This window comes from Micromys minutus (genome assembly GCF_963924665.1).
Source record: "Micromys minutus genome assembly, chromosome: 13".
Classification (NCBI taxonomy): domain Eukaryota; kingdom Metazoa; phylum Chordata; class Mammalia; order Rodentia; family Muridae; genus Micromys; species Micromys minutus.
The window spans coordinates 23,873,838-23,900,765 of NC_137982.1; the positions used below are offsets into that span (position 1 = coordinate 23,873,838).

Consider the following 26,928-nt stretch of genomic DNA (forward strand, 5'->3'; position numbering starts at 1 on the left):
TCCTCTGATTGTATCCTCTAGGAAGCTCTTATTCTGTGTACACACACAAGTCTTCCAATGGCCAGTTCCTGCATGTAAACTACAAGACTTCCCTTTGACCTGATAGAATCTACTGAAACAAGACCTCAAACAAAAATTGTCCTGTTTCAGCATAATAGACAAAGCTTGTGTCTCATTTCACATGTGTTCTCCTCGTGTACTTAGGCATTAGGTGGCCTGTGTGACAGCTGGTGCTGCTGGACCTTACATCATCTGCCCATGCTTCTTTCCTGTGTTCTTCCCTGCAGGGACACTCAGAGTCCCAAACAAGTTATATTTCCTCATTTCTTTCCTTTCTTTTCTTTTTTTATATTTATTCTGTTCAATTTCTTTCCACGCTATTATTTGGTCTTTAGGAAACATCTGCATAGGCATAATCAATAGGCTTTTTGATTTGCTTTTGGTCCTTAAAATTATCTTTTTGTTTTTGAGATAATAATATAAATGGGTAATAACCTTCTGGAGGAACCACAGCTACAATATTACTATTTATACAATTAATTAATTGTTTAGACAAAAATTGAAAGCTATAAAGAAGGTGTTTTGTTATGCACATAAAATGTTTTTAAAAAATAGGTTCTTTTCCATTTCCTGATGGCTAACAAATACCAGTAAAAAATAGCAAGAATGTTTTACTAAATAAAGCATCTTACATACTCAATATATCATTACATTTCTAAACATAATTTGTAATTCTAAAATCAATGTAAGTGATAGGTCTTAACATTGAAAATAATAAATTTTAGTTTTATTAAATTTAAATTTATACACACACACACCTATGGGCTAAACTCGAGCACACCTTATTATAAAATGCTCATATATGAATGTTTAGGGGCATTTAACATGCTAAAAAATGAAAGCAAAAAAAATAGTATAGAATAATATACTAAGTTAATGAAAACTAAAATTCAAGGAACTTAATGTACCACAAAACTAATAAAATATTTATCAGCCACCGTGATATAAAAATAAGATGTAATAAAATGTTAAGTGAAAATATTAAGAATAACCTAAAAATACTGCAAACATTGAAATGGACTGCGTTTGCCTATACCAAGCAGTCATTTGTAGCCAGAAATGGCCACAAAGCACTCAGAGCATTAGAATAAAAGACTGGAAATCTAGATGTAAGTCTGAGATAGACACTTTTGATCTGTGAAGTGCTCAGCAAGAGCCTGTTCACTGTTAGGTAAAGGCCTATTTGTAAACCTGAAAAACAAAAATTTCACAAAGAGGGATACCAAGCCTATCTCCAAAGCCTGAGTTTCTGATGAATTTTTCATTCTTTAATAAGTTTTCTAAAAGTCAATAATAGATCTATAAATTAAAAAAAAGACAAACTCTCAGGTGCATAGCGCTATAGAAGATACATTACCAAGTTTAAATGCCAATGTGGGGGGAATTTCACAAGGTTTCACCTAGACAAAGAGCTATAGGCAATCAGTTGTTGAGGGGAGAATTAGACAATCTCAAATGGTAAGCCCTGAATCCATCTACATATGAACAAAACTAATAATATACTTTTTGGGTTGTCTATTTATGTTAACAGATGTCAGGCTGGGGAGATGGCTCTATATCTTAGAACATTAGTTACTATAAAAGGACCTAGATTGTGTTTCTACAATCCACATGAAAGTTCACTACCATTATTACTCAAGTTCCAGGAGAATGTGACACCCTATGGTACCTCCATGGACAGCAGGAACAAATATTCTCATACATGCGTACATACTGGTAAAACACTATGCACATAAAATAATAAATTTCATTTGTGTCTATACATATGTATGTATATTTAACAATACTTAAACAAGATATTCAAACATGAATTGAATCGAGTATTGAAGAAACATGGTAGACATGATCAAAATATTATACTAATGTGTATTAGGCAGGGTTCTCTAGAGGAATGGGGCTGAAAGAATGAAATGTATGTGTATGTATACAGACTATATATAACAGGAGATTTATTAGAATGTCTTACAAGCTGAGCTTTGGCTGGTTCATTAGTGGCTGTCTCCCAGTGGGATGACTATGACAGTAGTTATACATTTCATGAGGCTACATATCTCAACTCGTCTTCCGTCTGCATTGAAATCCAGAAGTAGGCTCTAATACTCGTGAAGGAATACCTCAACATCAAGATCGGTGAACTTGCCAGCAAGAGGGAGTGCAAACAGACTAAAGCAAAAGCTTCTCTTCCATGTCTTTTTATGTGGACTGCCACCAGATGCTGCAGTGCTGTGGTCCACTTGTAGATTGAGTCTTCCTACCTCAAATGGTCCAATCAAGAAAATTCTTCATAGATTTTTCTTGGGTCTTAAATGCTTCCAGGTATAGTAAAGTTGACAATCAAGATTAGCCATCACAAGTCCAACCCTTCTCAACGTGACACAGTATCATGTAACTTTATGCTGTGCTTAGTTTTCAAAGAAAAATAATAATGAGGCCATAATTCCGCCTATCATGATGTAACTATGTCTTGTATGGCCACAAATTTTAACGTAGGTAACATTATCCCTTGAGGAATGCTTAGTCTCTTAGTGTCTTATGACTTACTCTGATAATATCCACTGATTATGTCTCAATTGATGTTGCATTACATATTGAAGAACTAAAGAAAGTACAAATGTTGCTTAATCTGTACACACACTAAGAAATGCCCTAACCTCTGGACATAATCTCTCCTGCCTCCATATGGAGACCCAATCTTTTGTTAGTCTAGATCATTAACCCTTCCTAACATAAGTTATTTGTTTTGTTTCTTTGGTTAGTTGGTTGGTTGGCTTGGTTGATTTGTGTTTTTCAGTCTGTTTCCTTCTGGGTATTAGAAGCCCACAATGGCCAGGCAGCGGGGTCTGAGCTTCCACGTGAATGGAATGTTTGTTGTGTCTCCAGACAGGAACATTCTCCTGTCTAGAAAGAAAAGTTCTAGGCTAGAAAAAGTTAAATTGAATCAAAAATTTCATCATCATTAGTGACGATAATAGAAGAACTATTCCCATTTATTTCAATCTCTTCATCCCTACACTTGTGGATCTGGCAATGGGAGAAACTATAGCATATATTGGATGCTGATTCAAAGTGTATACTACGTTCCCGAGAATCCTGTCTCAGCCTTCCTGGCTACTGGGTATTCACTATTGCTATAACAGTGCCTCCAAAATATTCTACCTATGCTCTCAGACCAGCGGTCTCAGGGTGGAGAACATGGTAAGGCAAGTGAATTCCATGAGCATGTTGCACTTCCTTACGCTGTGAAGTGACTTCCTTGGTCAGAAGCAATGCTCTGAAATGCCACAGTGCCGGGTAAGGCATTCTGTAAGTCCATGGATGGTGGTTTTTGCAAAAACATTATATGTAGCAACACCAAGTTCATATCCTGGATATGTATCTACTCCAATAAGAACAAATTATTTCCATGAAGGAAGTAGTCTGGTGTTGTCCACCTGCCACTAGATCACTGGGTGGTCATCATGGGGAATAGTGCCCTATCAAGCACTCAGCAGCTGATGAATGCAGGACAGCTTTGTGAGTAGAAATGGATTTTGTTGAGCCCATGCATAACCTCTGTCTCTGCCACCATGGCCATTTTGTTCCTGGATACACTGGGCAATGACAGGGATGGTTTGAAAAAGAGATGGACTATCCATATGCTAGGCCATCCTATCTACTTGACTATTGAACACTTTCTTTACTGAAGTCAATTTTATGAGCATTTATATGAGACACAATTAACATCATATCCTTTGTCCAATTTGAGAAAGATATTCACATAATACCTCCAAGAATTTCCTTCTTTCCAATTTTTCCAGTCATATTCTTTACAAGTCGCTGACCATCAAGCTAATCCATTGGTTATAGACCATGTATCAGTAAACAGTCTAACAATTGGGCATTTCTCCTAAGCAAAATATATGACCATTTTTACTGCCCAAAAAATTTCCCTCACATTGTCTTTCACGGTTGTCCCAAAAATAGGTTATAATGCTGCAGCTGTTCACTACAGGGGCTAGCATAGAATGATGAACCATTTGTAAACCAGGCCCTATTCTTCCTCTCCTCAGCCAATTGGTAATAGAGCTTACCCCATGAGGCTATAAGTACATACTTGGAAGCAGATAGCATTATGAATGGACTAAAGACCATTAGCACTTGACCAACTGCTTCATGTAACTAATGCTTTCACAATCTGCTCAGCTCCAATCACATGTATTTAACTTTCCGATAATGCATGTTTCTGTGAGCATTGTACTTTTGGTTTTATGGGTTAGATGATATCCAGTTCTTAATAGGCAGCTTAGATCACATGGTAACTTTTCAAACATTCAAATTTCACTAAGTCCCAATAGCAAGCTAAGGGCTGTCCCTAAAGGTGAGAATAACCGTCTTAAATGATGGTAAAGTTCTGTTCCAAAATCCTATGATCTTCCTCTATGATTTACCACTGGCAACTTGACAAAGATCCCAAAAACTATATGTCATTGATACCTCAAGTATCATCCGGTCTGCTGGATCTTTCCTCAAAGTGACTGAGCAGCCTTCATGTCCTGGACCTGTTAAAGAGACTTCTCCTAGTCCAAGACCTATTTAGAGCTAACAGTTTTCCAAGTCATTTGGGAGTGTGACAAGTTACCCAAGTGAAGAATGAGCTGTTTCCAGAATCCAAAAAGGCCTACTAAGCAGCTTTGTTCTCCATTCTTAATGGTGAGAAGAGCCCAGATAATAACTTATCCTTTATCAGAGAAGGGACATATCTGCATGCCACACATGACTGTACTCTGAGAAAGTTCACTGACATACCAGGCCCTTGAAATTTGGATTTATTTTGTATCCTCTGGTATATGTATGCACCAGCAACAAATCCAAAATGGCTAATGCTGCCTGCTTACTTGGTCTAGCCTGCATAATAGCATCCATATAACATCTGTTATGTTATGGAAGAAACAGAAGTCAAGATCCCTTTGAACTAAATTTTGACATAGGGCTGGAGAGTTAATATAACCTTTAGGTGAAACTTTAAATGTATACTAAAGGCCTTTTCAACTGAAAAAAAAAAAAAAAGCTCACAGTGGTCTTTGTGGACAGATACCTAGAAAAGGGATTTTCTAGATTAATAGCTGCCTGCCTTGTAACATGAGGTATGTTGATCTTCTCAAATAAGGGTACAGCTGCAATATGAATCATTAATTGTTTAATTTTAATATTCAACTCTCATTCTACATGATCCATCTGTCTTTCTCTCCAGCCAGATGGGAGAACTAAACAGACATGTTGTGGGTACTACCCCTTGATTGTGAAATTAATTTCTGTAGTTCAGACAGGGATACAGTATTGATTTTGGTTCACTGCTTTCCTTGGTAGACCCAACTCCAGTGACTTCCATTTGGTCTTTCCAATCATAATAGCGCATAATAGTTGCACAAAGTTTCTGTCAACGTTTCAGTGTATCTATCCCAATTATTCATTCAATAACTGAAGGAATACCCACATAATAAGTACAGGGATTCATTGGACACACTTCATCCAAAATTCACTAAATATCTGACTCCCATAAAATTCTATTTTACCTCGAGGGTCCCAGTGCATGTTTGAGTCTCTTAGATTTGCTGTCAATCTAAACCCAAATAGATACAAGAAAATCTGATTATTCTCTGCAGGGTTCTATTATTTCTTGAACAAGCCTATGGATCTCTCTGAGGAATGATGGGAGAAAGCCTAACAGTAACACTCAGTATTTTAACACAGTACTTCGTTGGGAGGTGTAGTCAGGGTGTGGGGGATAGCCATACCTTCAGTCACATAATGCTGAGGCTCAAACTTGGAAATTGACTCATGGCTCAAGATTCCTTGTTGCTACTGTCCAATGTAATCTTTCATCTATTCAAGACCTTTTTCTTGTTCTACAGATCAAAAATATAATAGGCTTCTTATTTGTTTCATCTCTGGAAACACCATGACTGATAGCCAGTACCACAGTCCAGAGATGTCATGCCATCATAAAATCACTTTTTCTGTGCTGTCCATATGGGGTCAGGCCATTATAGTCCATTTTTGTAACTACATTCACCTTGCCTTTGGTGATTCAGTGCTGCCATTGGCTCTACACTGATGAGTTATTTCTCCCTCTCTGTTCCAATATGTAAAGTTTCAGAGTTTCTCCGAATCTCACATTTGTTGAAGTTGATAGTTAGGGGAGGTAAATAATACTCTCCTCGATATACTGGAGTGAGGCTGGGTTGACACAGGTTCAGTGCATGTTTGGATCTCAGCAACTCCTGTTAACCCTTCTATAGGCTCTCTCCTCTTAGCACAGTTACACATGAGCAACACCAAATGTTCCTGGTAGGTTGCACCTTTACACACAGATATGTAGAGCTGAAGAGATAGATCATCAGTTAAGAGCACTCATTGCTTTTGTAAAGAGCAATAATTTCTACAACTCACATGACAGTTCACACTGTAACTTCAGTTCCTTGGGATCTGACAACCTCTTCTGACTTCTGTGGGTACGAGGCACATACCTAGTAGTCGTCCATATATGCAGAAAAAACAGACACACTCATAATTGATTTTTAATTTTATATATTCATGTATTCAAAATATAGTCCAAATTATAAAACACCTCTGGCAGATTGGTCTCTTGGATGTCTTCAGTCTAATCTGTCTTTGCCTGCTTTATTCCTCTCAAGCTCCCAACCAATGTAAGATATTTGTTGATCAGTTTGACCAGTTTCGTCTGTGCTACAACATGAGTAACTGATGTATGTTTTATTTAAGTTTTTTTATTTAAATGTTAATGTTTTATAATTCAAGTAATTCTACAATGAATGTAATTTAAATAATCAATATCACAAATCTTGGAGAATAATTGCCTGGTTTACATCCTGGCCTTACCACTTAAGCCTCTCAACTTTTGGTGTTATTTTCATCTCCTTTCCTTGCTATGTTAATTTACAAATAAATTAATAAATTAAATTTTTATTAATAAATTTTAAAAATGAATAAAAATTACCACTTTGTTTTCTTTGTGTATGATTATAATATATTCTAAATAGAATTTTAATTAATAAAATTATTATGGTATGTAAGCATTTTACTCTTTGTGGACATGATGTATCTCAATTACCAGACTACAAAAATAAATGGTTCATATTCAAACCAGTTGTAAATAAAAGAGAATAATCTTCAAGTATGTTTCCTGTGTACTGTCTGCTTAGGTGAATGTCTACTATGTGCCAGCTTCAGCTGTTGTTTGTTTTATTGGTTTTGGTCATTCTGACTTTTGTACCATAAATGTATAGTAGTTCTGATTTGCATTTTCTTTTTTTTAATTGGTTATTTTATTTATTTACATTTCTGGTTTCATTTTTTGACAGTTAAGTGTGTTGAACATCCTTTAAGTGTTTCTTCACCTCTTGTGTTTCATCTTTTGAGTATCCTGCTTCCTTCTACAACTCATTTTGACTTGATTTTTTTTTCATGTCCTTTTTACTACTGTATAAATTCTAGACAGTAACCTTCTATCAGGTATATAATTGAAGTTCTATCCCCAATCTGTAGAGTGGCACTTTACACAAATGATTGCTGTAAATTGTCTTCAGGGTGCCATGGAATGTCTTTGTATATCCAGTCTCTTCAGGGCTTTCCTCATGAAACCCTTTTGCATTTAATATGATTAACATGTGGTTTTACCTTTCAGTCTACTTGTGTGTGCATAAGATATATTGACTTACAGATGTTGAAATATGTCTACACCTCTGGGATGAATCCTACTTGATCATAGTAAATGATCTTTTTGATGTTTTCTTGGATTTGTTTTGCAAGTATTTTATTAAGATTTTTTTCATCTATGTTCATAAAAGATAATGGTCTGTAATTTTCATTTTTTATTTGGTCTTGTTTGGTATTGTTATTATGGTATTAGTAGCCATTGATCATTAAAAGATTTAAGAAGTGTTCCTTCATGTTATATTTTGTGGAATAATTTGAGGAATGCTGGCATTAGTTGCATTCATTTAACTCAGGATGCTCTCCTTCTTAGTAAATGAACCACATTTTCTGTATCTATTCTTTGGTTGTGGGACATCTGGGTTGTTTCCAGGTGGACAAAGAAGCCAAAAATATACAATGGGAAAAAAAATCTTCAATAAGTGGTGCTGGTCTGACTGGCTATCTGTATGTAGAAAAGTGAAAATAGACCCATATTTGTCACCTTGCATAAAACTCAAGTCCAAATGGATCAAGGACCTCAGCATAAAACCAGATACACTAAATCAAATAGAACAGGAAGTTGGAAAATCCTTGAACTCATTGGCACAGGGGGAAATTTCCTAAACAGAACTCCAATGGGTCACACTCTAAGATCCAGAATAGATAGACGGGACCTCATGAAACTGGAAAGCTTCTCTATGGCAAAGGACATAGTCAATAATACAAATTGGCAACTTACAGACTGGAAAAAAAATCTTCACTAACCCCACATTCAAACGGTAATATCCAAAGTATATAAGAACTCAAGAAGCTAAGCACCAAAACCCAAACAACCCAATCAAAAAAATGGGACATAGAACTAAACCAAGAATTCACAACAGAGGAATTGTGAATAGCTGAGAAGCACCTAAAGAAATGTTCAAAGTCCTCAGTGATCAGAGAAATGCAACTCAAAAAGACCCTGAGATTCCACCTTACACTAATCAAAATGGCTAAGATCAAAACCTCAGGTGACAACACATGTTGGCCAGGATATGGAGAAAGAGGAACACTTGCAAACTGATAACAGCAACTCTGGAAATCAATTTGGAGGTTCCTCAGAAAATTGGAAATAGATCTACCTAAAGACCCAGCTATACCACTCTTGGAAATATACCCAAAAGATACCCCACCATGCCATAGGGACACATGTTCTACTATGTTCATAATGACCTTATTTGTGATAGCCATAAGCTGGAAACCACCCAAATGTCCACGGCATTAAAGTTACTTTTAGGATACATATGATTAGGATTTTGAAAATTGCATATATGCTCTTCTACAAGTGAGAGACAAGACAGCAGGTGTTCTTGGGAGACAAGACAGCAGGTGCACTACTGCAGCTGTGGGAGACAAGACAGCAGGTGCACTACTGCAGCTGTGGGAGACAAGACAGCAGGTGCACTACTGCAGCTGTGGGAGACAAGACTGCATGTACACTACTACAGCTGTGGGAGACAATACTGTATGTGCACTACTGCAGCTGTGGGAGACAAGACTGCATGTGCACTACTGCAGCTGTGGGAGACAAGTTGCACTAATGCAGCTGTGGGAGAAAAGACAGCAGGTGAACTACTGTAGGTGTAGGAGACAAGACACCAGGTGCACTATTGCATCTGTGGAAGACAAGACAGCATGTGCATTTCTGCAACTGTGGGAGACAAGTTGCACTAATGTAGCTGTGGGAGACAAGACACCAGGTGCACTGTTGCATCTGTGGGAGATAAGACAGCATGTGCTCTACTGCAGCTGTGGGAGACAAGACAGCAGGTGCTCTACTGCAGCTGTGGGAAACAAGACAGCATGTGCTCTACTGCAGCTGTGGGAGACAAGATGCACTACTGTAGCTGTGGAAGACAAAGCATGGCTTTTCCTCTACACATTTCTGAATTTTATAATTAGATGTGCAGAAATATTTTAAGAAGGCACATTTTTACAAGAGATTAGAAATATGCTAAAACTATAAATTTATATTTCAAGCTTGAGCCATATTTAATGAGTTTTAAGGCATATAGAATACTGAATTTGGAATTAGTCTGAGGTTTTTAATATAAACTGTTAACATCATAAAATTTAAGTCAGAATTGCTCACAAACATCCTTATGTTAATTTTTTTAAGTGTGTCAAGTATTTTAGTGTATGGATACAAACACAGGAATCAACAGTAATGAAGAAAAGCAACAATGGTTTAGTGTATTCAAATTCATTTGGGTGTAGCTTGAATCTTGGTAGACTCTAAAACAACTGGTAGAGGAATGGCCCTATATATTAAAATTTTCTTCATGAATGTACTGTCAGGTGATAAGACCAAAGCTTTTTAGGTAAAGAGTATATTTTCTAGATAAATCCATTTGTTAATCAGAGTTATTTCCTTTGTAAAAACACTTTTCCTGCCAAGCTTTCCTAAGATGGTGTAAAATACTGATTGTGGTATTCAAGTGATAAGAATAGAGTTTAGCTTTTTTACAAGCCAAAAATTCTGAACTTAGTAATTTTTTATCTAGCTCTTAAAACAATCCAAATATAATTCAGAGTATACTTTGTAAGACCTATGAATAAGGAACAAATTTCACATAGAAATGAGCAAAGCTGGGAGTTGGAGAACAGTCCCTATTAGCTGTCCAGTGGCAAAGTTAGCCCTGAAAATGTACATACTAGTAATGTTACATGGAGTCAACAGGTCATATTTAGGGGTGTGTGTGTCTGTGTGGAGGGTGTGGGTGTACAAACATATATGTGTACAATAATAATTGATGAAAAAAGAGGTCATATTTATTTGAAAGAGAGCTGAGAGATGTATATGGTAAGGTTTAAAGATAAGAAAAGGAAGAGGAAAATACTGTTATTAAATTACAATCTCAAACATATTCACAGAAACTGGATAGTTAAAAAAAAATACTATAGAAAATGTTCTCCCTATGACATGCATCTAAATTTCTGTCAGAGGCTCAGGTCAAGCCTCTGTCTAAGCCCAGCAACTGGAGCTCCATCTCCAGACTCTACATGGTGAAAGAGAGTACTGTCTCAGGCTGTCCCCTAACTTCCATAATGTATGCATCCTGGACATCCACCACACCCCACTCCAACCCAAGAGACAATAAACTACAAATATTAAAAGGAGAGAGAGAAGACAGTGGACAGAACTGCCTGGTTTTTCTAAAGAGAAATTTCAATGTATTTTTTTGATTTGTTTATTTACTTAAAATCCAGTCTTTTGTGTGACCTAGCTTCTCCTTGCTTTAGATAACCAAATAAATTAATTTCTTTAATAATAAAGTCATAATGTGAAGAATTTTCTATGTGAATGAATGACATTTTTCTACACACTTGTTCATGTATTTTTATGCTTTTCCTTTAGGAGAGCATCAGAGATGTCCACTTCTTCCTCTGTAAGATAGATACTGAAGGTTGTGTGATTCAGGAAATCTATAGAGATTGGACACTCAGGGTAAGTACGAAGTACAGCCTCAAGTAATCACTGTGCTAAACCAGTTAAGAGTTTAATTTGCCATGTTTCCTCCACCATAATCTTTCATTGAGAATTTTCTGTGTACGAATGCTTACATGTGCATTCCATCCATACACAAGTGCAAATTCCATCTGTATCTGAGATATGAGCAACACAAACCAGAAGAACACACATTAAAATTTACTCACTACATGGGGACATTGTGAGTGAATGGCTTTAAAAAATGAGCTAACGTTATTCATCTTTGGAAGTCTTGTAAAGTGAAACAAGGGGCTGTTAAACCAAACGTTAGTTATATTGTTTAAATAAATAAGAAATAAAGATTTAAGAACTTATTTTTTTAATGGCAATAGAAAAGAGCTTTCACACAAAAGAATACTCTTGTCACTATTAGAACCAGATTCAACAGTTGGATCAGACTTTGACACAAGAGACTTGTGGCTGCCTTGCTCTACCCAAAGTACTCTATGTTCCAGATTCCATTAGAATAATGGTACTTACTAAAAATCTACTTTGTTAAAATCTCTTGAATTTTTAGTTAGCAATTAATGGTACTGCTAGGTTAGGGAGGGTTTTTTGTTGTTGTGTTGGTGTGTGTGTATGTGTGTGTGAGACAGAGAGAGAGGGAGAGAGGAAACATGGACTGTTTTGTGCTTCCATACAAACTTTAAGATTGCTTCTGCTCTCTTTTAAAACGAGATTCAAATTTAATGGAAGTTCCATGGAAAATGCTAACATACTGATCATCTTGGTATCAAGAGAAGCTAGCACCCAACCTCTATTACTCTGAATGAGTTATGATAAAAGGTAGAAAAAGCTCAGGATACCTGGGGAATCAATTATCATATCAAATTGGTACATCAAGTCTGTGGCTTTATATAAGTCTCTAGTTGACCAGGGAGAAGAATTCATTTAATGAGCAATTATAAGTCATCAGCTGAATGTGCTGATAGAAAAGGGTAGACAATTGTAACCCATGTTTGGTTATTACTCATCTGTTCCAAGCATTCTGATTCTGATGATACTTGTACAGACATACATTCGAACACGTTTAAACTTGAGTCCCCGTTCCTACCTTGTGGATTCAACATGAAATTCTGCCTGATTGGTTTTTTAGTGTCTTTCATACCTCAACTAATGTTCTGTAAAATGAAATACTGGGGCCTGTATTGTGTTGTTCTAACAGAGAGCCACAGCCTGGGTTGATTTAGAAGCAATAGAAATTGAGAGCAATCACACTGCCATCAGTATTCTCGGCCTGCCCACAGGGAACTGCCCACCTGGAAGAGACACAAGAGCACTCTTCCTCCTGAACCCGCAGGTCAGCCCACACTCTCTCTCCACACAATATCTCAGAAGAGACCTTCAGGAACTCTCAGGGTGTAGGTATCATGCTGCTGCTTGGGTCTGTGCCCTTCAGGCTTCCATTTGCACCCAGAGCTAGAACTAGCTCATCGACATCAGAACTCACAGTTTACTCATAGAGAGATGAACACACAATACCTATCTGGAGCCCACGGCCCACCTAGGCACAGGAAAGACAAGTTCCATTCAGAGACAATAAAATCAACTAACATCAAAGATAAGAGGTTGGCAAGGCAAGTGCAGCAACGTAAGCAACAGAAACCAAGACAACCTGCAACATCAGAACCCAGCTCTCCCACCACAGCTAGTATTCTATATCCCAACATACCATAAAAACGAATTTTGGACTTAAAATTGGGCCTCAAGCTGAGAGGGCCTCAAGAAGCACATGAATAACTCCCTTATTAAAATAAAAGAGAACAAAGAAAAACAAGTACAAGCCCTTAGAGAAACCCGGGAAAATACCAGCATACAGATGAAGGAATTGAGCAAAACCGTCCTGGATCTAAAAGGGGAAATGGAAACGAGAATGAAAACACAAACAGAGACAACCCTGGAGATAGAAAACCTAGGAAAGAGGTCAGAAGTCATAGACACAAGCATCACCAACATAATATAAGAGATGGAAGAGAGAATCTCAGGGGCAGAAGATAACAGTATTGACACAGCAGGCAGAGAAAGTGTAAAAGTTAAAAAGTTCCTAACTCAAAATTCTAAGAAATCCGGGACACAATGAGAAGACCAAATGAAACATGAAGAAGACTCCCAACTTCTTGGGAGAAAAGAGCGAAGTTTCCCAACTGAGAGGCCAGTAATTCAACAATATTATAGAAGAAAGCTTTGCTAACCTAAAGGAAGTGATAACCATGAACATACAAGAAGAATACAGAACTCTAAAGATATTAGACCAGAAAAGAAATTTCTCCTGACACGTAATAGTCAAAACACCAAATGTTCAAAACAAAAAAAGTATACTAAAAGCAGTAAGGGAAAAAAGACAAGTAACTTAGAAAGGCAGACGGATAGGAATTACACCAGACTTCTCAACAGAAAGTATGAAAGCTAGAAGATCCTGGACAGAAGTTATACAGACCCAAATGCCAGCCTAGGTTACTATATCCAGCAAAACTCTGTTACTATGAATGAAGAAATCAAGATATTCAAGGACAAGAATAAATTTACACAATATCTGTCCACAAATACAGCCCTAAAAAGGGTAATAGATTGAAAACTCCAACATAAGGAGGGAAACTACATCCTAGAAAAAGCAGGAAATAATCCTTGTTTAACAAAACCAGAAGAAAGGCACACAAACATAATTCTATCTCTAATGACAAATATAACAGGAAACCGCAATCATTATTCCTTAATATCTCTTAACATCAATGGACTCAGTTCCCCCAATAAAAAGATATAGACTATCAAACTGGATATGTAAACAGATTCAGCATTTTGCTGCGTACTGGAAACTCATCTCAGCAACAAAGACAGGCACGTACCTCAGAATAAAAGGTTGGGAAAAATTTTTCAAAGAAAATGATCCCAAGAAACAAGCTGGAGTAGCTATTCTATTATGAAGTAAAATAAAATTCCAACTAAAGTCATCAAAAAGCATAAGAAAGGACACCTTTTACTCATCAAAGGTAAAATCTATGAAGATGAACTCTCAATCTTGAACATTTATGCTCCAAATACAAGGGCACCCACATTCAGTTAAAAAAAAAAAAAAAAAAAACTCTACTAGACCAGGAACTGGAGATTCAGGGACACAGGCCTGGTGAGAGACTGCGCTCCAAGTAGCCGGGGAGCAGAGAGGTCTGTGCCGAGCGCTCAGAAAGTGCACCCCCCCAGTCCTGTTGGTCCAGGGGAGCAGGAACCCTGGCTTAGGGTCTCTGTTTCTACCCTGCACCTGTGCATACAAAACAGGTGTTCAGGCCATCTGCCACCAGGAACAGCAGAGATCCAGGGACACAGGCCTGGTGACTGCACAGGAAGTAACCGGGGAACAGAGAGGTCTGTGCTGAGTACTGAAAAAGTGCAACCCCCCCCATTGGTTCAGGGGAGAAGGAACCCTGCCTTGGGGGTCTCTGTTTCCACCCTGCAGGCCCATGCGTGCAGAACAGGCACTCAGGCCATCTGCCACCAGAAACAGCAGAGATCCAAGGACACAGGCCAGTTACACGGGAGAGACGAGAACCAAACACTGACAACAAGACCACATATAATCACAGACAACAAGATGGCAAGAGAAAAGCAAAAGAAGTCACCCAAGGGAAACCAAGACAACCTGGCAACACCAGAACCCAGCTGTCCCATCACAGCCAACATCAGAATAGCAAACACTCCAGAAAAAGAAAACACAGACTCAAAATCATACCTCAAGATGATGATGGAGATCTTAAAACAAGAACGGGAGGAAAAGCATAAAGAAATAGAAGCTTTTAAATGGGAAACACAAAAAAAAAAAAAAAAAAAAAAAACCACTCAAATTAAAGAACTAGTGGAAAACAGAACCAAAGAGATGAAGGAATTGAAGAAGGAATTTAAAATGGAAATGGAGACAATAAAAAAACACTAAAAGAGACAGTCCTATAGGTAGAAAACCTAAAAAAGAAATCAGGAGTCACAGATGCAAGCATCTTCAGCAGACTACAAGAGATGGAAGAAAGAATCTCGGGGGCCGAAGACAACATTGAAAACATAGACAAAACAGAGAAGATGCAAAAACCAAAAAGCTCCTAACCCAAAATGTCTAGGAGATCTAGGGCACAATGGGAAGAACAAACCTAAGGATAATAGGAGTAGAAAAGGGCGAAGAATATCAACTAAGAGGCACAGTAAATATCTTCAACAAAATCGTAGAAGAAAACTTCCCAGCCCTTAAGAATGAGATGACCATGAGCATAAAAGAAGCTTATAGAACTCCAAATAGAGTGGACCAGAAAAGAAATTTCTCCCAACACATAATAGTCAAGTGCCCAAAGTAAAGAAAGAATCCTAAAAGCAGTAAGGGAAAAAGGTCAGGTAACATATAAAGGCAGACCAATCAGAATCATACCTGATTTCTCAACAGAGACTATAAAAGCTAGAAGAGCCTGGACAGACATCATGCAGACCCTAAGAGAACACAAGTTTCAGCCCAAGCTGCTATACCCAGCAAAACTCTCAATCACCATAGACGGAGAGACTAAGATATTCCAGAACAAAACTAAATTTACACAATATCTGACCACAAACCTAGCACTACAAAAAATTATAGGTGGAAAACCCAATACAAAGAGGGAAACTACGTCCTAGTAGAAACAAGAAAACTCCTAAGCAAGAAAACCAAAAGAAGAAAGACATGCAGACACAATTCTACATCTAAAAGCAAAAATAACAGGAAACAGCAACAACTATTTCTTAATATCTGTTAACATAAATGGACTCAGTTCCCCAATAAAAAGATATAGGCTATCAGACTGGATACATAAACCAAACCCAGCATTTTGCTGCATATAGGAAACTCATCTCAGAGACAAAGACAGACACTATCTCAGAGTGAAAGGTTGGGGAAAAAACCTTCCAAGCAAATGGCCCCAAGAAGCAAGCTGGAGTGTCCATTCTAATATGAAATAAAGTAGATTTTCAACCAAAAGTTACCAAAAAGATAAGGAAGGACACTTTTTACTCATTACAGGGAAAATCTGTCAGGTGGAACTCTCAATCCTTAACATATATTCTCCAAATACAAGAGTACCAATATTCATAAAAGAAACCCTACTAAAGCTCAAAAGATGCATTGCACCCCACACAATAATAGTGGGAGAACTCAACACCCCACTCTCACCAATGAACAGATCATGGAAACAGAAACTGAACAAGGACACAGTAAAACTAGCAGAGGTTAAGAACCAATTGGAATTAATAGATATCTACAGAGCATATCATCCTAAAGCAAAAGAATACACATTCTTCTCAGCACCTCACAGCACCTTTTCCAAAATTGACCATATAATTGGTCACAAAACAAGCTTCAATAGATATAAGAAGGTTGAAATACTCCTATGCATCCTGTCAGATCACCATGGTCTAAGGCTGGTCTTTAATAACAACAAACACAACAAAAGCCCATATACACATGGAAACTAAACAATGCTCTATTAAACGATAGCATAGTCAAAGAAGAAATAAAGAAAGAAATTAAGGATTTTCTAGAATTTAATGGAAGCAGGAACTGAACAGAGACACAGTGAAACTAAGAGAAATTATGAACCAAATGTATTTAACAGACATCTATAAAGTTTTTCATCCTAAAGCAAAAGAATATACCTTCTTCTCAGCACCTCAAGCTTCTACTCCAAAATTGACCATATAGTCAGTCACAAAACAGGCCTCAACAGATACAAGAACATCGGGGGATCCCATACATCTTATCAGATCAACATGGACTAAGGCTTGTCTTCATTATCAACAAAAACAACAAAAAGCCCACATACACAGGGAAACTGAACAATGCTCTACTCAGTGATAGCTTGGTAAAGGAAGAAATAAAGAAATCAAAGACTTTTTAGGATTTAAGGAAAATGAAGGCAGAACATACCCAAACTTATGGGACACAATGTAATCAGGGAAACTCATAGCTCTGAGCTCCTCCAAAAAGAAACTGGAAAGAACATATACTAACTGCTTGACAGCACACCTGAAAGCTCTAGAACAAAAAGAAGTAGATACCCAAGAGGAGGAGTCAGGATATAATTACACTCTGAAATCAACCAAGTGGAAATAAAAAGAACTATACAAAGAATCAACCAAACCAGGAGCTGGTTCTTTGAGGAAATCATCAAGATTGATAAACCCTTAGCTATACTAACTAGAGGACACAAAGAGGGTATTCAGATTAACAAAATCAAAAATGAAAGGGAAGACATAACAGCAGAAACTGAAGAAATAGAAGAAATGAGCATATTCTACTACAAAAGCCTATACTCAACAAAACTGGAAAATTATAGAGAAAATGGACAATTTTCTAGACAGGGTCCAGGTACCAAAGTTAAATCAGGATCGGATAAACCATCTAAACACCCCCATAACCCCTAGAGAAATAGAAGCAGTCATCAAAAGCCCGCCAGCCAAAACAAACAAACAAACAAAAAAGGACCAGATGGGTTTAGTGCTGAATTCTGTCAGACCTTCATAGAAGACCTAATACAAATGCTCTCCAAACTATTCCACAAAGTAGAAAGAGAGGTAACACTACTCAACTCATTCTTGGATGCCACAATTACGCTCATTCCTAAACCACACAAAGACCCTACAAAGAAAGAGAACTTCAGATCAATTTTCCTCATGAACATTGATGCAAAAATACTCAATAAAATTCTTACATACCAGAGGCTGAGCAACTGTGACCGGGAACAGATCTTAGGAACTTCTGTTCCCACCCGGAGACGACTTCAGGACGCAGAGCGGAGCCTGGCCCAACTGCCAGCCGGAAAGGCGGCTCGTACAGGCTGAGCAACTGTGACCGGGAACAGATCTTAGGAACTTCTGTTCCCACCCGGAGGCGACTTCAGGACGCAGAGCGGAGCCTGGCCCAGCTGCCACCCGGAACCTGGGCTGCCGGGGAGTAGAGAGATCTCTGCGGAGTGCACACGGAAAGTGTACCAGGGACACAGACCAGATACAAGGGAAAGGCAAAAACATATCACTGACAACAAAATGGCAAGAGGAAAGAGAAAGAGTATATCCCAAGGAAACCAAGACAATCTAGCAACACCAGAACCCAGCTCTCCAATAGTAGCAAACATCTGAATTCCAAACACTCCAGAGAAAGAAGACACAGACCTGAAATCATGCCTCAAGACGCTGATAGAGTTACTTAAACAAGAAAGGGAGGAAAAGCAAAAAGATTCAGAAGCTTTTAAAGAAGAAACAAGAAAAACACTCAAAGAACTCAAAGAACGAGAGGAAAACATAACCAAAGAAATAAAGGAATGGAAGAGGGAAATTAAAACAGAAATTGACACAATAAAGAAAGCGCTAAAAGAGATAACCCTAGAGTCAGAACACCGAAAAAAGAAATCAGGAGTCACAGAAGCAAGCATTTCCAAAAGATTACAAGAGATCGAGGAGAGAATCTCGGGGGCAGAAGACAACATTGCAAACATAGACAAAACGGCCAGAGAAGATGCAAAAAACAAAAAGCTTCTAACCCAAAATGTCCAGGAAATACAAGACACAATGAGAAGACCGAACCTAAGGATAATAGGAATAGAAGAGGGAGAAGAGTATCAACTAAGAGGCACAGTAAATATCTTCAACAAAATCATAGAAGAAAACTTCCCTACCCTCAAGAATGAGATGACCACGAGCATAAAAGAAGCCTTCAGAACTCCAAATAGGTTGGACCAGAAAAGAAATACCTCCCGACACATAATAGTAAAAACATCAAGTGCCCAAAGTAAAGAAAGAATACTAAAAGCAGTAAGGGAAAAAGGTCAGGTAACATATAAAGGCAGACCAATCAGACTCACACCCGATTTCTCAACAGAGACTATGAAAGCTAGAAGAGCCTGGACAGACATCATGCACTCCTTAAGAGAGCACAAGTGCCAGCCCAAGCTGCTATACCCAGCAAAACTATCAATCACCATCGATGGAGAAACAAAGATATTTCAAGACAAATCAAAATTCACACAATATCTGACCACAAACCCAGCACTACAACGAAGTATAGGTGGAAAACCCAATACAAGGAGGGAAAATACAGCCTAGTAAAAACAAGAAAACTCCTAAACAAGAAAACTAAAAGAAGAAAAAAACACAGACACAACTCAACCCAAAAAAGCAAAAATGGCAGGAAACAGAAACAATTATTCCTTGATATCTATTAACATAAATGGTCTCAACTCCCCAATAAAGAGTCATAGACTATCAGACTGGATACATAAACAAAATCCAGCCTTTTGCTGCATACAGGAAACTCATCTCAGAGACAGAGACAGACACTATCTCAGAGTAAAAGGGTGGGAAAAAAACTTCAAGCAAACAGCTCCAAGAAGCAAGCTGGAGTGGCTATTCTAATATCGAATAAAGTAAATTTCCAACGAAAAGTTATCAAAAAAGATAAAGAAGGACACTTTTTACTCATTACTGGGGAAATCTGTCAGGAGGAACTCTCAATCCTTAACATATATGCTCCAAATAAAAAATCACCCACATTCATAAAAGAAACTCTACTAAAGCTCAAAAAATACATTTCACCCCACACAAAAATAGTGGGAGACTTTAATGCCCCACTCTCACCAATGGACAGATCAGGGAAACAGAAACTGAACAAGGACACTGCAAAACTAGCAGAGACTTTGAACCAACTAGAATTAATAGATATATACAGAACATATTATCCGAAAGTAAAAGAATACACCTTCTTCTCACCACCCCATGGCACCTTCTCGAAAATTGACCACATAATTGGACACAGAACGAGCCTTCATCGATATAAGAAGATTGAAATACTCCCATGCATCCTCTCAGATCACCATGATCTACGGCTGGTCTTTAACAACAACAAAGACAACAAAAAGCCCACATACACATGGAAACTAAACAACGCTCTGTTAAAGGATAGCAGGGTCAACGAAGAAATAAAGAAAGAAATTAAGGACTTTCTAGAATTCAACGAAAACGATAACACAACATACCCAAACCTATGGGATGCAATGAAAGCAATATTGAGAGGAAAACTCATAGCCCTAAGTGCTTCCAAAAAGAAATTGGAGAGAGCTCACATCAGCAACCTGACAGCACAGCTAAAAGCCCTAGAACAAAAGGAAGCAGATATACCCAAAAAGAGTAGAGGGCAAGAAATAATCAAAATTAGGGCAGAAATAGACCAAATAGAAACAAAAAGAACCATTGAAAAAATCAACAAAACAAAGAGTTGGTTCCTTGAGAAAATCAACAAGATTGATAAACCCCTAGCCAGACTAACTAAAGGGCAAAGAGAGAGTATCCAAATTAACAAAATCAGAAAGGAAAGAGGTGACATAACAACTGAAACTAAGGAAATTCAAGAAATCATCAGATCCTACTACAAAAACTTATACTCCACAAAATTGGAAAATCTGGAGGAAATGGACGAATTCCTAGACAGATACAAGGTCCCAAAGTTTGACCAGGACCAAGTAAACCATCTAAATAACCCTATAACACCTAAAGAAATAGAAGAAGTCATCAAAAGCCTCCCAACTAAAAAAAGCCCAGGTCCAGACGGGTTCAGTGCAGAATTTTATCAGACATTTATTGGTGATATAACACCAATATTCGCCAAACTATTCCAAAAGATAGAATCAGATGGAATATTACCCAACTCATTTTTTGAGGCTACAATAGCCCTCGTACCTAAACCACACAAAGACGCTACAAGGAAAGAGAACTTCAGACCAATCTCACTTATGAACATTGATGCAAAAATACTCAACAAAATCCTTGCTAACCGAATCCAAGAACACATCAAAACCATCATTCATCATGACCAAGTAGGCTTCATCCCTGGGATGCAGGGATGGTTTAACATAAGGAAATCCATCAATGTAATCCACCATATAAACAAACTTAAAGACCAAAATCACATGGTCATTTCACTAGACGCTGAGAAAGCATTCGACAAAATCCAACACTCCTTCATGTTAAAAGTCCTGGAAAGAACAGGAATCCAAGGCCCATATTTAAACATAATAAAAGCAATATACAGCAAACCAACAGCCAACATCAAACTTAATGTTGAGAAACTTGAAGCAATCCCACTTAAATCAGGGACTCGACAAGGCTGCCCACTCTCTCCCTACCTATTCAACATAGTACTGGAAGTCCTGGCTGGAGCAATTAGACAGCAAAAGGAGATCAAGGGGATACAAATCGGAAAGGAAGATATAAAAACATCACTCTTTGCCGATGACATGATAGTGTACTTGAGTGACCCCAAAAATTCCACCAGAGAACTCCTACAGCTGATAAACAAGTTCAGCAAAGTGGCCGGATACAAAATTAACTCAAACAAATCAGTAGCCTTCCTATATTCAAAGGACAAACATGTGGAGAAAGAAATTAGGGAAAAGGTACCCTTCACAATAGTTACAAAAACTATGAAATACCTTGGTGTGACTCTAACTAAGCAAGTGAAGGACCTGTATGACAAGAACTTCAAACCTCTAAAGAAAGAAATTGAGGAGAATCTCAGAAAATGGAAAGATCTCCCATGCTCATGGATTGGAAAGATCAACATCTTAAAAATGGCCATCCTACCAAAAGCAATCTACAGATTCAATGTAATCCCCATCAAAATTCCAACCCAGTTCTTCATGGAATTGGAAAGATCAATGTGCAATTTCATATGGAATAACAAAAGACCTAGAATAGTGAAATCCATCCTCAACAACACAAAAACATCTGCGGGAATCACTATCCCTGACCTCAAGCTATATTACAAGGCAATTGTGTTGAAAACTGCATGGTACTGGTACAGAAATAGGCAGGTAGATCAATGGAATAGAAGATCCAGAAATGAGCCCTCGTGTATATGGTCACCTGATTTTTGACAAAGGAGCAGTAAACATTCAATGGAAAAAGGACAGCCTATTCAACAAATGGTGCTGGTCCAACTGGCACTCAACATGCAAAATAATGAAAATAGACCCATTTTTATCTCCTTGTACAAAGCTCAAGTGTAAGTGGATTAAAGATCTCCACATTAAACCAGATACACTGAAACTATTAGATGAGAAAGTAGGGAAAACCTTAGAACACATAGGCACAGGAGAAAATTTCCTGAACAAAATACCAATGGCTCAAGCTCTAAGGTCAAAGATTAACAAATGAGACTTAATGAGATTGCGAAGTTTCTGTAAGGCTAAGGACATCATCAAGAAAACAAACGGCAACCAACAGAATGGGAAAAGATCTTTACCAACACCACATCAGATAGAGTCCTAATATCCAAGGTGTACAAGGAACTCAAAAAGCTAGACACCAGAGAATCAAATAACCCTATTAAAAAATGGGGTACAGAGCTAAACAAATCATTTTCAGTTGAGGAACACCGAATGGCCGAGAAACATCTGAGGAAGTGCTCGACATCCTTAGCCATCAGGGAAATGCAAATCAAAACAACCTTAAGATTCCACCTCACACCAGTCAGATTGGCCAAGATCCAAAACTCAGATGACAGCAGATGCTGGCGAGGCTGTGGAGAAAGAGGAACACTTCTCCACTGTTGGTGGGGTTGCAAGCTAATACAAACGCTCTGGAAATCTGTCTGGGGATACCTCAGAAAATTGGATATAGTACTACCTGAAGACCCAGCTATTCCACTTCTGGGCATATACCCCAGAGACACTTTAATACACAACAAAGATATATGCACCACAATGTTCATAGTGGCTCTATTTATAATAGCCAGAAGCTGGAAGGAACCCAGATGTCCTTCAGAAGACGAATGGATACAAAAATTGTGGTACATATACACAATGGAATACTACTCAGCCACCAGAAACAATGACTTAACCAAATTCTTAAGAAAATGGCTGCATCTAGAGAAGATCATCTTGAGTGAGATAACCCAGTCACAAAAGAACAGACATAATATGCAGTCACTGATAGTGGGATGCTAACCCCAGAGGCTTGCACTCCCCCAGAAACAACTCACATACTGTATGAAGTCCAAGAAATAAAGAAAACAAAAAATATACATATATTCACAAAACAAGAAGACTTTGACTATTTCCATGTTGCGTTTTGTTTTGCATGTACTTTACGCTTATTGCAACTAGTAGGTTTTCAATGCATACTGTCAAGCCCTTGAAAAAAATCAAGTACTGACTAAAAAACATATTTACATGGTTTTATGTAAAATTTATTTTAATGTCTGAAAAAACAGTACTGACAAAAATGTATAATTTTAAGCAAAAGATGTTTAAAATCTATACATTTATCTTTGTTTTGCAAAATAAAGTTGTTTAAAAAATAAAAAAAAAAATTCTTGCATACCAAATCCAAGAACACATCAAAACAATAATTCACCATGATCAAGTAGACTTCATCTCAAGGATGCAAGGATGATTCAATATATGGAAATCTATCAATGTAATCCACTATATAAACAAACTCAGTGAAAAAGCCCCCATTATCATCTCTTTAAATCTGAAAATTATTTGACAAAATTCGACACCTTTTCATATTAAAAGTCTTGGAAAGATCAGGAATTCAAGGCCCATACCAAAACATAGTAAAAGCAATATACAGCAAACCAGTAGCCAACATCAAATTAAATGATGAGAAACTTAAAGCAATCTCACTAAAATCAGGGACTAGACAAGGCTGCCCACTCGCCCCCTACCTATTCAATGTAGTACTGGAAGTCCTGACCAGAGCAATTAGACAACAAAAGGAAATCAAAGGGTTACAAATCGGAAAGGAAGAAATCAAAATATCGCTATTTGCAGATGACATGATAGTATACTTAAGTGATCCCAAAAATTTCCCCAGAGAAATTCTATAGCTGATAAACAACTTCAGCAAAGTGGCTGAATATAAAATTAACACTAACAAATCAGTAGCTTTCCTCTATTCAAAGGATAAACAGACTGAGAAAGAAATTAGCAAATCAACACCCTTCACAATAGTCACCAAAAATATATAATTTCTTGGTGTGACCCTAACCAAGCAACTGAAGGATCTGTATGACAAGAACTTCTAGTCTGTGAAGAAGGAAATTGAAGATTTTTGAAGATGAAGAGACCTTCCATGCTCATGGATTGAAAGAATCAACATAGTAAAAATGGCCATCCTGCCTAAGTCAGTCTACAAATTCAGTACAATCCCCATCAATATTCCAACTCAATTCTTCATAGAGTTAGAAAGAGCAATTTCAAATTCATTTGGAATAATTTAATATGCAGGATAACAAAAGCTATTCCCAAGCCAAAAAAAAAAAAAAAAAAAAAAAAAAAAAAAAAACCAAAAAACAGAAACTTCTGGAGGAATCACCATCTCAGACCTCAAGCTGTATTACAGATCAATTTTGATAAAAACCATATTTTCTCTATCCATTCTTAGTGTCATTTTTTAGTTTTATTTCATTCTATAAAATTTTATAAATTTTTACAAGATAATTTCTGCTTCTGTGTAACAGCAAATTATAATTACCTGAATTAAAATATCATTATGGTAGTTCTTTTAAGTACCAAGTTAGAACTGTAGTCAGTGCAAGAGTCCCAGTGTATGATGCCTTTTAAGAAAAACCAGTCTGATAAGTACTTTTAGTGTTCTCCAGAGTCAGGTTTGAGCCTTTTGGTTATAATCTTGTGTAAAATCAATATGGATATATGTATGTGTTTTGTATTTGTGTGTTTGTATATTATTTTAGGCATTTCTCTGTATATATATATATATATATATATATATATATATATATATATATATATATATACACACATATAGATAGATACAGACTTATTTTTTTTAATTGGCTCAAGCCATTGTCTAACAGGTTGCAAATTTTTACTCCATGACTAATGTTATCTTATTTCAGAACCTCTGCTTTAACAAAGTCTCAGCTTTACTTTATGTCTTTCAATCATTTTAATTTGGTGCATGTGTGCCCGTGTTCACTTATACAATATGCATGTGCATGTCATCTGTATATGAATGTGGAGGTTAGCAGACAGCTTGCACAAGTTTATTTCTTTCATTCACCCTAAGGGTCCTGGGAGCAAAGTCACTCAGACTTGGCCACAGGTCTTTATAAGGTGAGCTGTCTTCCCAGCCTTAGCTTCGGTTCTGGACATATTCATCCAGAATGTACAAGACAATCTCGTTTATTTATTATAGTCAGTTGATTATAGAAATTGTTGCCATCAATAAAAACATTCACAGAAGAAAGGGCCTGCATTTGTGAGGGTTAGTTTCCTGTCTAAACTGTGAATGGAAGTAGGTTCTAAGTTACTCATTTAAGCCTAATCTAGGTATAGCTCTGGGGTGGGTTTAGGTTTTATTTTTCTTGATTTTCTTGTTTCATTCTTTCTTAAATGAGTAACTGGAAACCTATGTCTATGCCCAGTTGAGACAGGATACTAACCTTCACAAATGCATTTTGAAGTATATAAATTATTAATACATTTCAGAATTATTTTATACCTCTCATTACACAAAGTAATAGATTAGAGGGATCAGTGTATTAAGAAGGATCTGATCTGTACATATCCCATGAAATCCTTCATTGTACATGTGTTTTCTTGAGTGCCGCCTCTCCATAAAAACTGATGTGCAGTATACAAGGTGTGTAAGAGGAAAGTGATTTTGAAGCAATGTAAAATCATGTCATCTAAATGGATATTAGATCCAGAATGATTATCTTAAGAGGCTCTAAGATGGTATTATAATATACAAATTCATCACTAGTTTAGACATTATTTCTCTTTTAAAAAATTCACATAAGTCATTTTAACTACATAGAAATCCTCTCCTCCATGTTAATATTTGTGTGATACTGTGTGTTCCTGTGTGTTCGATAACCCGGCTCTGGCAGTTCGGTGTCACCTTACTTTATTGTATTGTTTCCTTTCGGTTGTGAGCTAGGACCCTGCTTTCTGCCCAGGATGCTCAAACTCCTGTGCCTCTGCTGCCTCAGCATCAGTCCGGCAGGAGCTGCAACAGTGCTTCCATTACTGTTCCACCTGTTGAGAATTCTGGTTTAAATTGTCATTCCTTCTTCACTTTGCACCCCCTTCATAACACCTAAATCATCTAATAGTTATATGATCTGTCTATTTTCTGCTCACACTAGAAGTCAGAAAAGACTGAGGCAGTCTTTGTGTAGTATGATAAATATTCCTTCTCTAAGAGTTGATATATGTGAAAATCACATTTAAAATAAATAAATTTTAAAGCAAATAAAAATAAAAGTAAATTTGTTTTCAAACAGAAAGTGATATCATTTCACTAGGAAAAATGGCATGTGCATGTACTCATGTATTTTAAAACTAAAAACTACTCAGCTCAACATGAGGGTACACTTTTAAAGCCCTTCTGGTATAATTGGTATAATTAACTTTCCTCTATATGCTTTTCTTTAATCTTTGAAAGCATTTTAAACTTTTTTATTTAAGCTCAACATTAAGGTTATTACTCTGTTATTTATTCGGTTATTTTAAAGTATATTTGTGTGCCATCAAGTAGGCCAGGAATTGTTCCATAAATTATCATGAATACTAAATCCTTAATGGTGCTTAACATTTTAATAGGGAAGACAAAGCAATAAA

The 26,928-nt window shown here is 37.2% G+C and overlaps 1 protein-coding gene across 1 annotated transcript in view; it reads left to right on the forward strand.

Annotated features, from left to right (window-relative positions):
* Nucleotides 1–26,928, forward strand: part of MBD5 (methyl-CpG binding domain protein 5) — a 211,605-nt gene that overhangs the window by 4,829 nt on the left and 179,848 nt on the right. Inside the window, exon 2 of the mRNA XM_080927275.1 lies at nt 11,153–11,242. The gene's annotated coding sequence lies outside the window, so the exon portion shown is untranslated. The remainder of the gene's footprint in view (nt 1–11,152; nt 11,243–26,928) is intronic.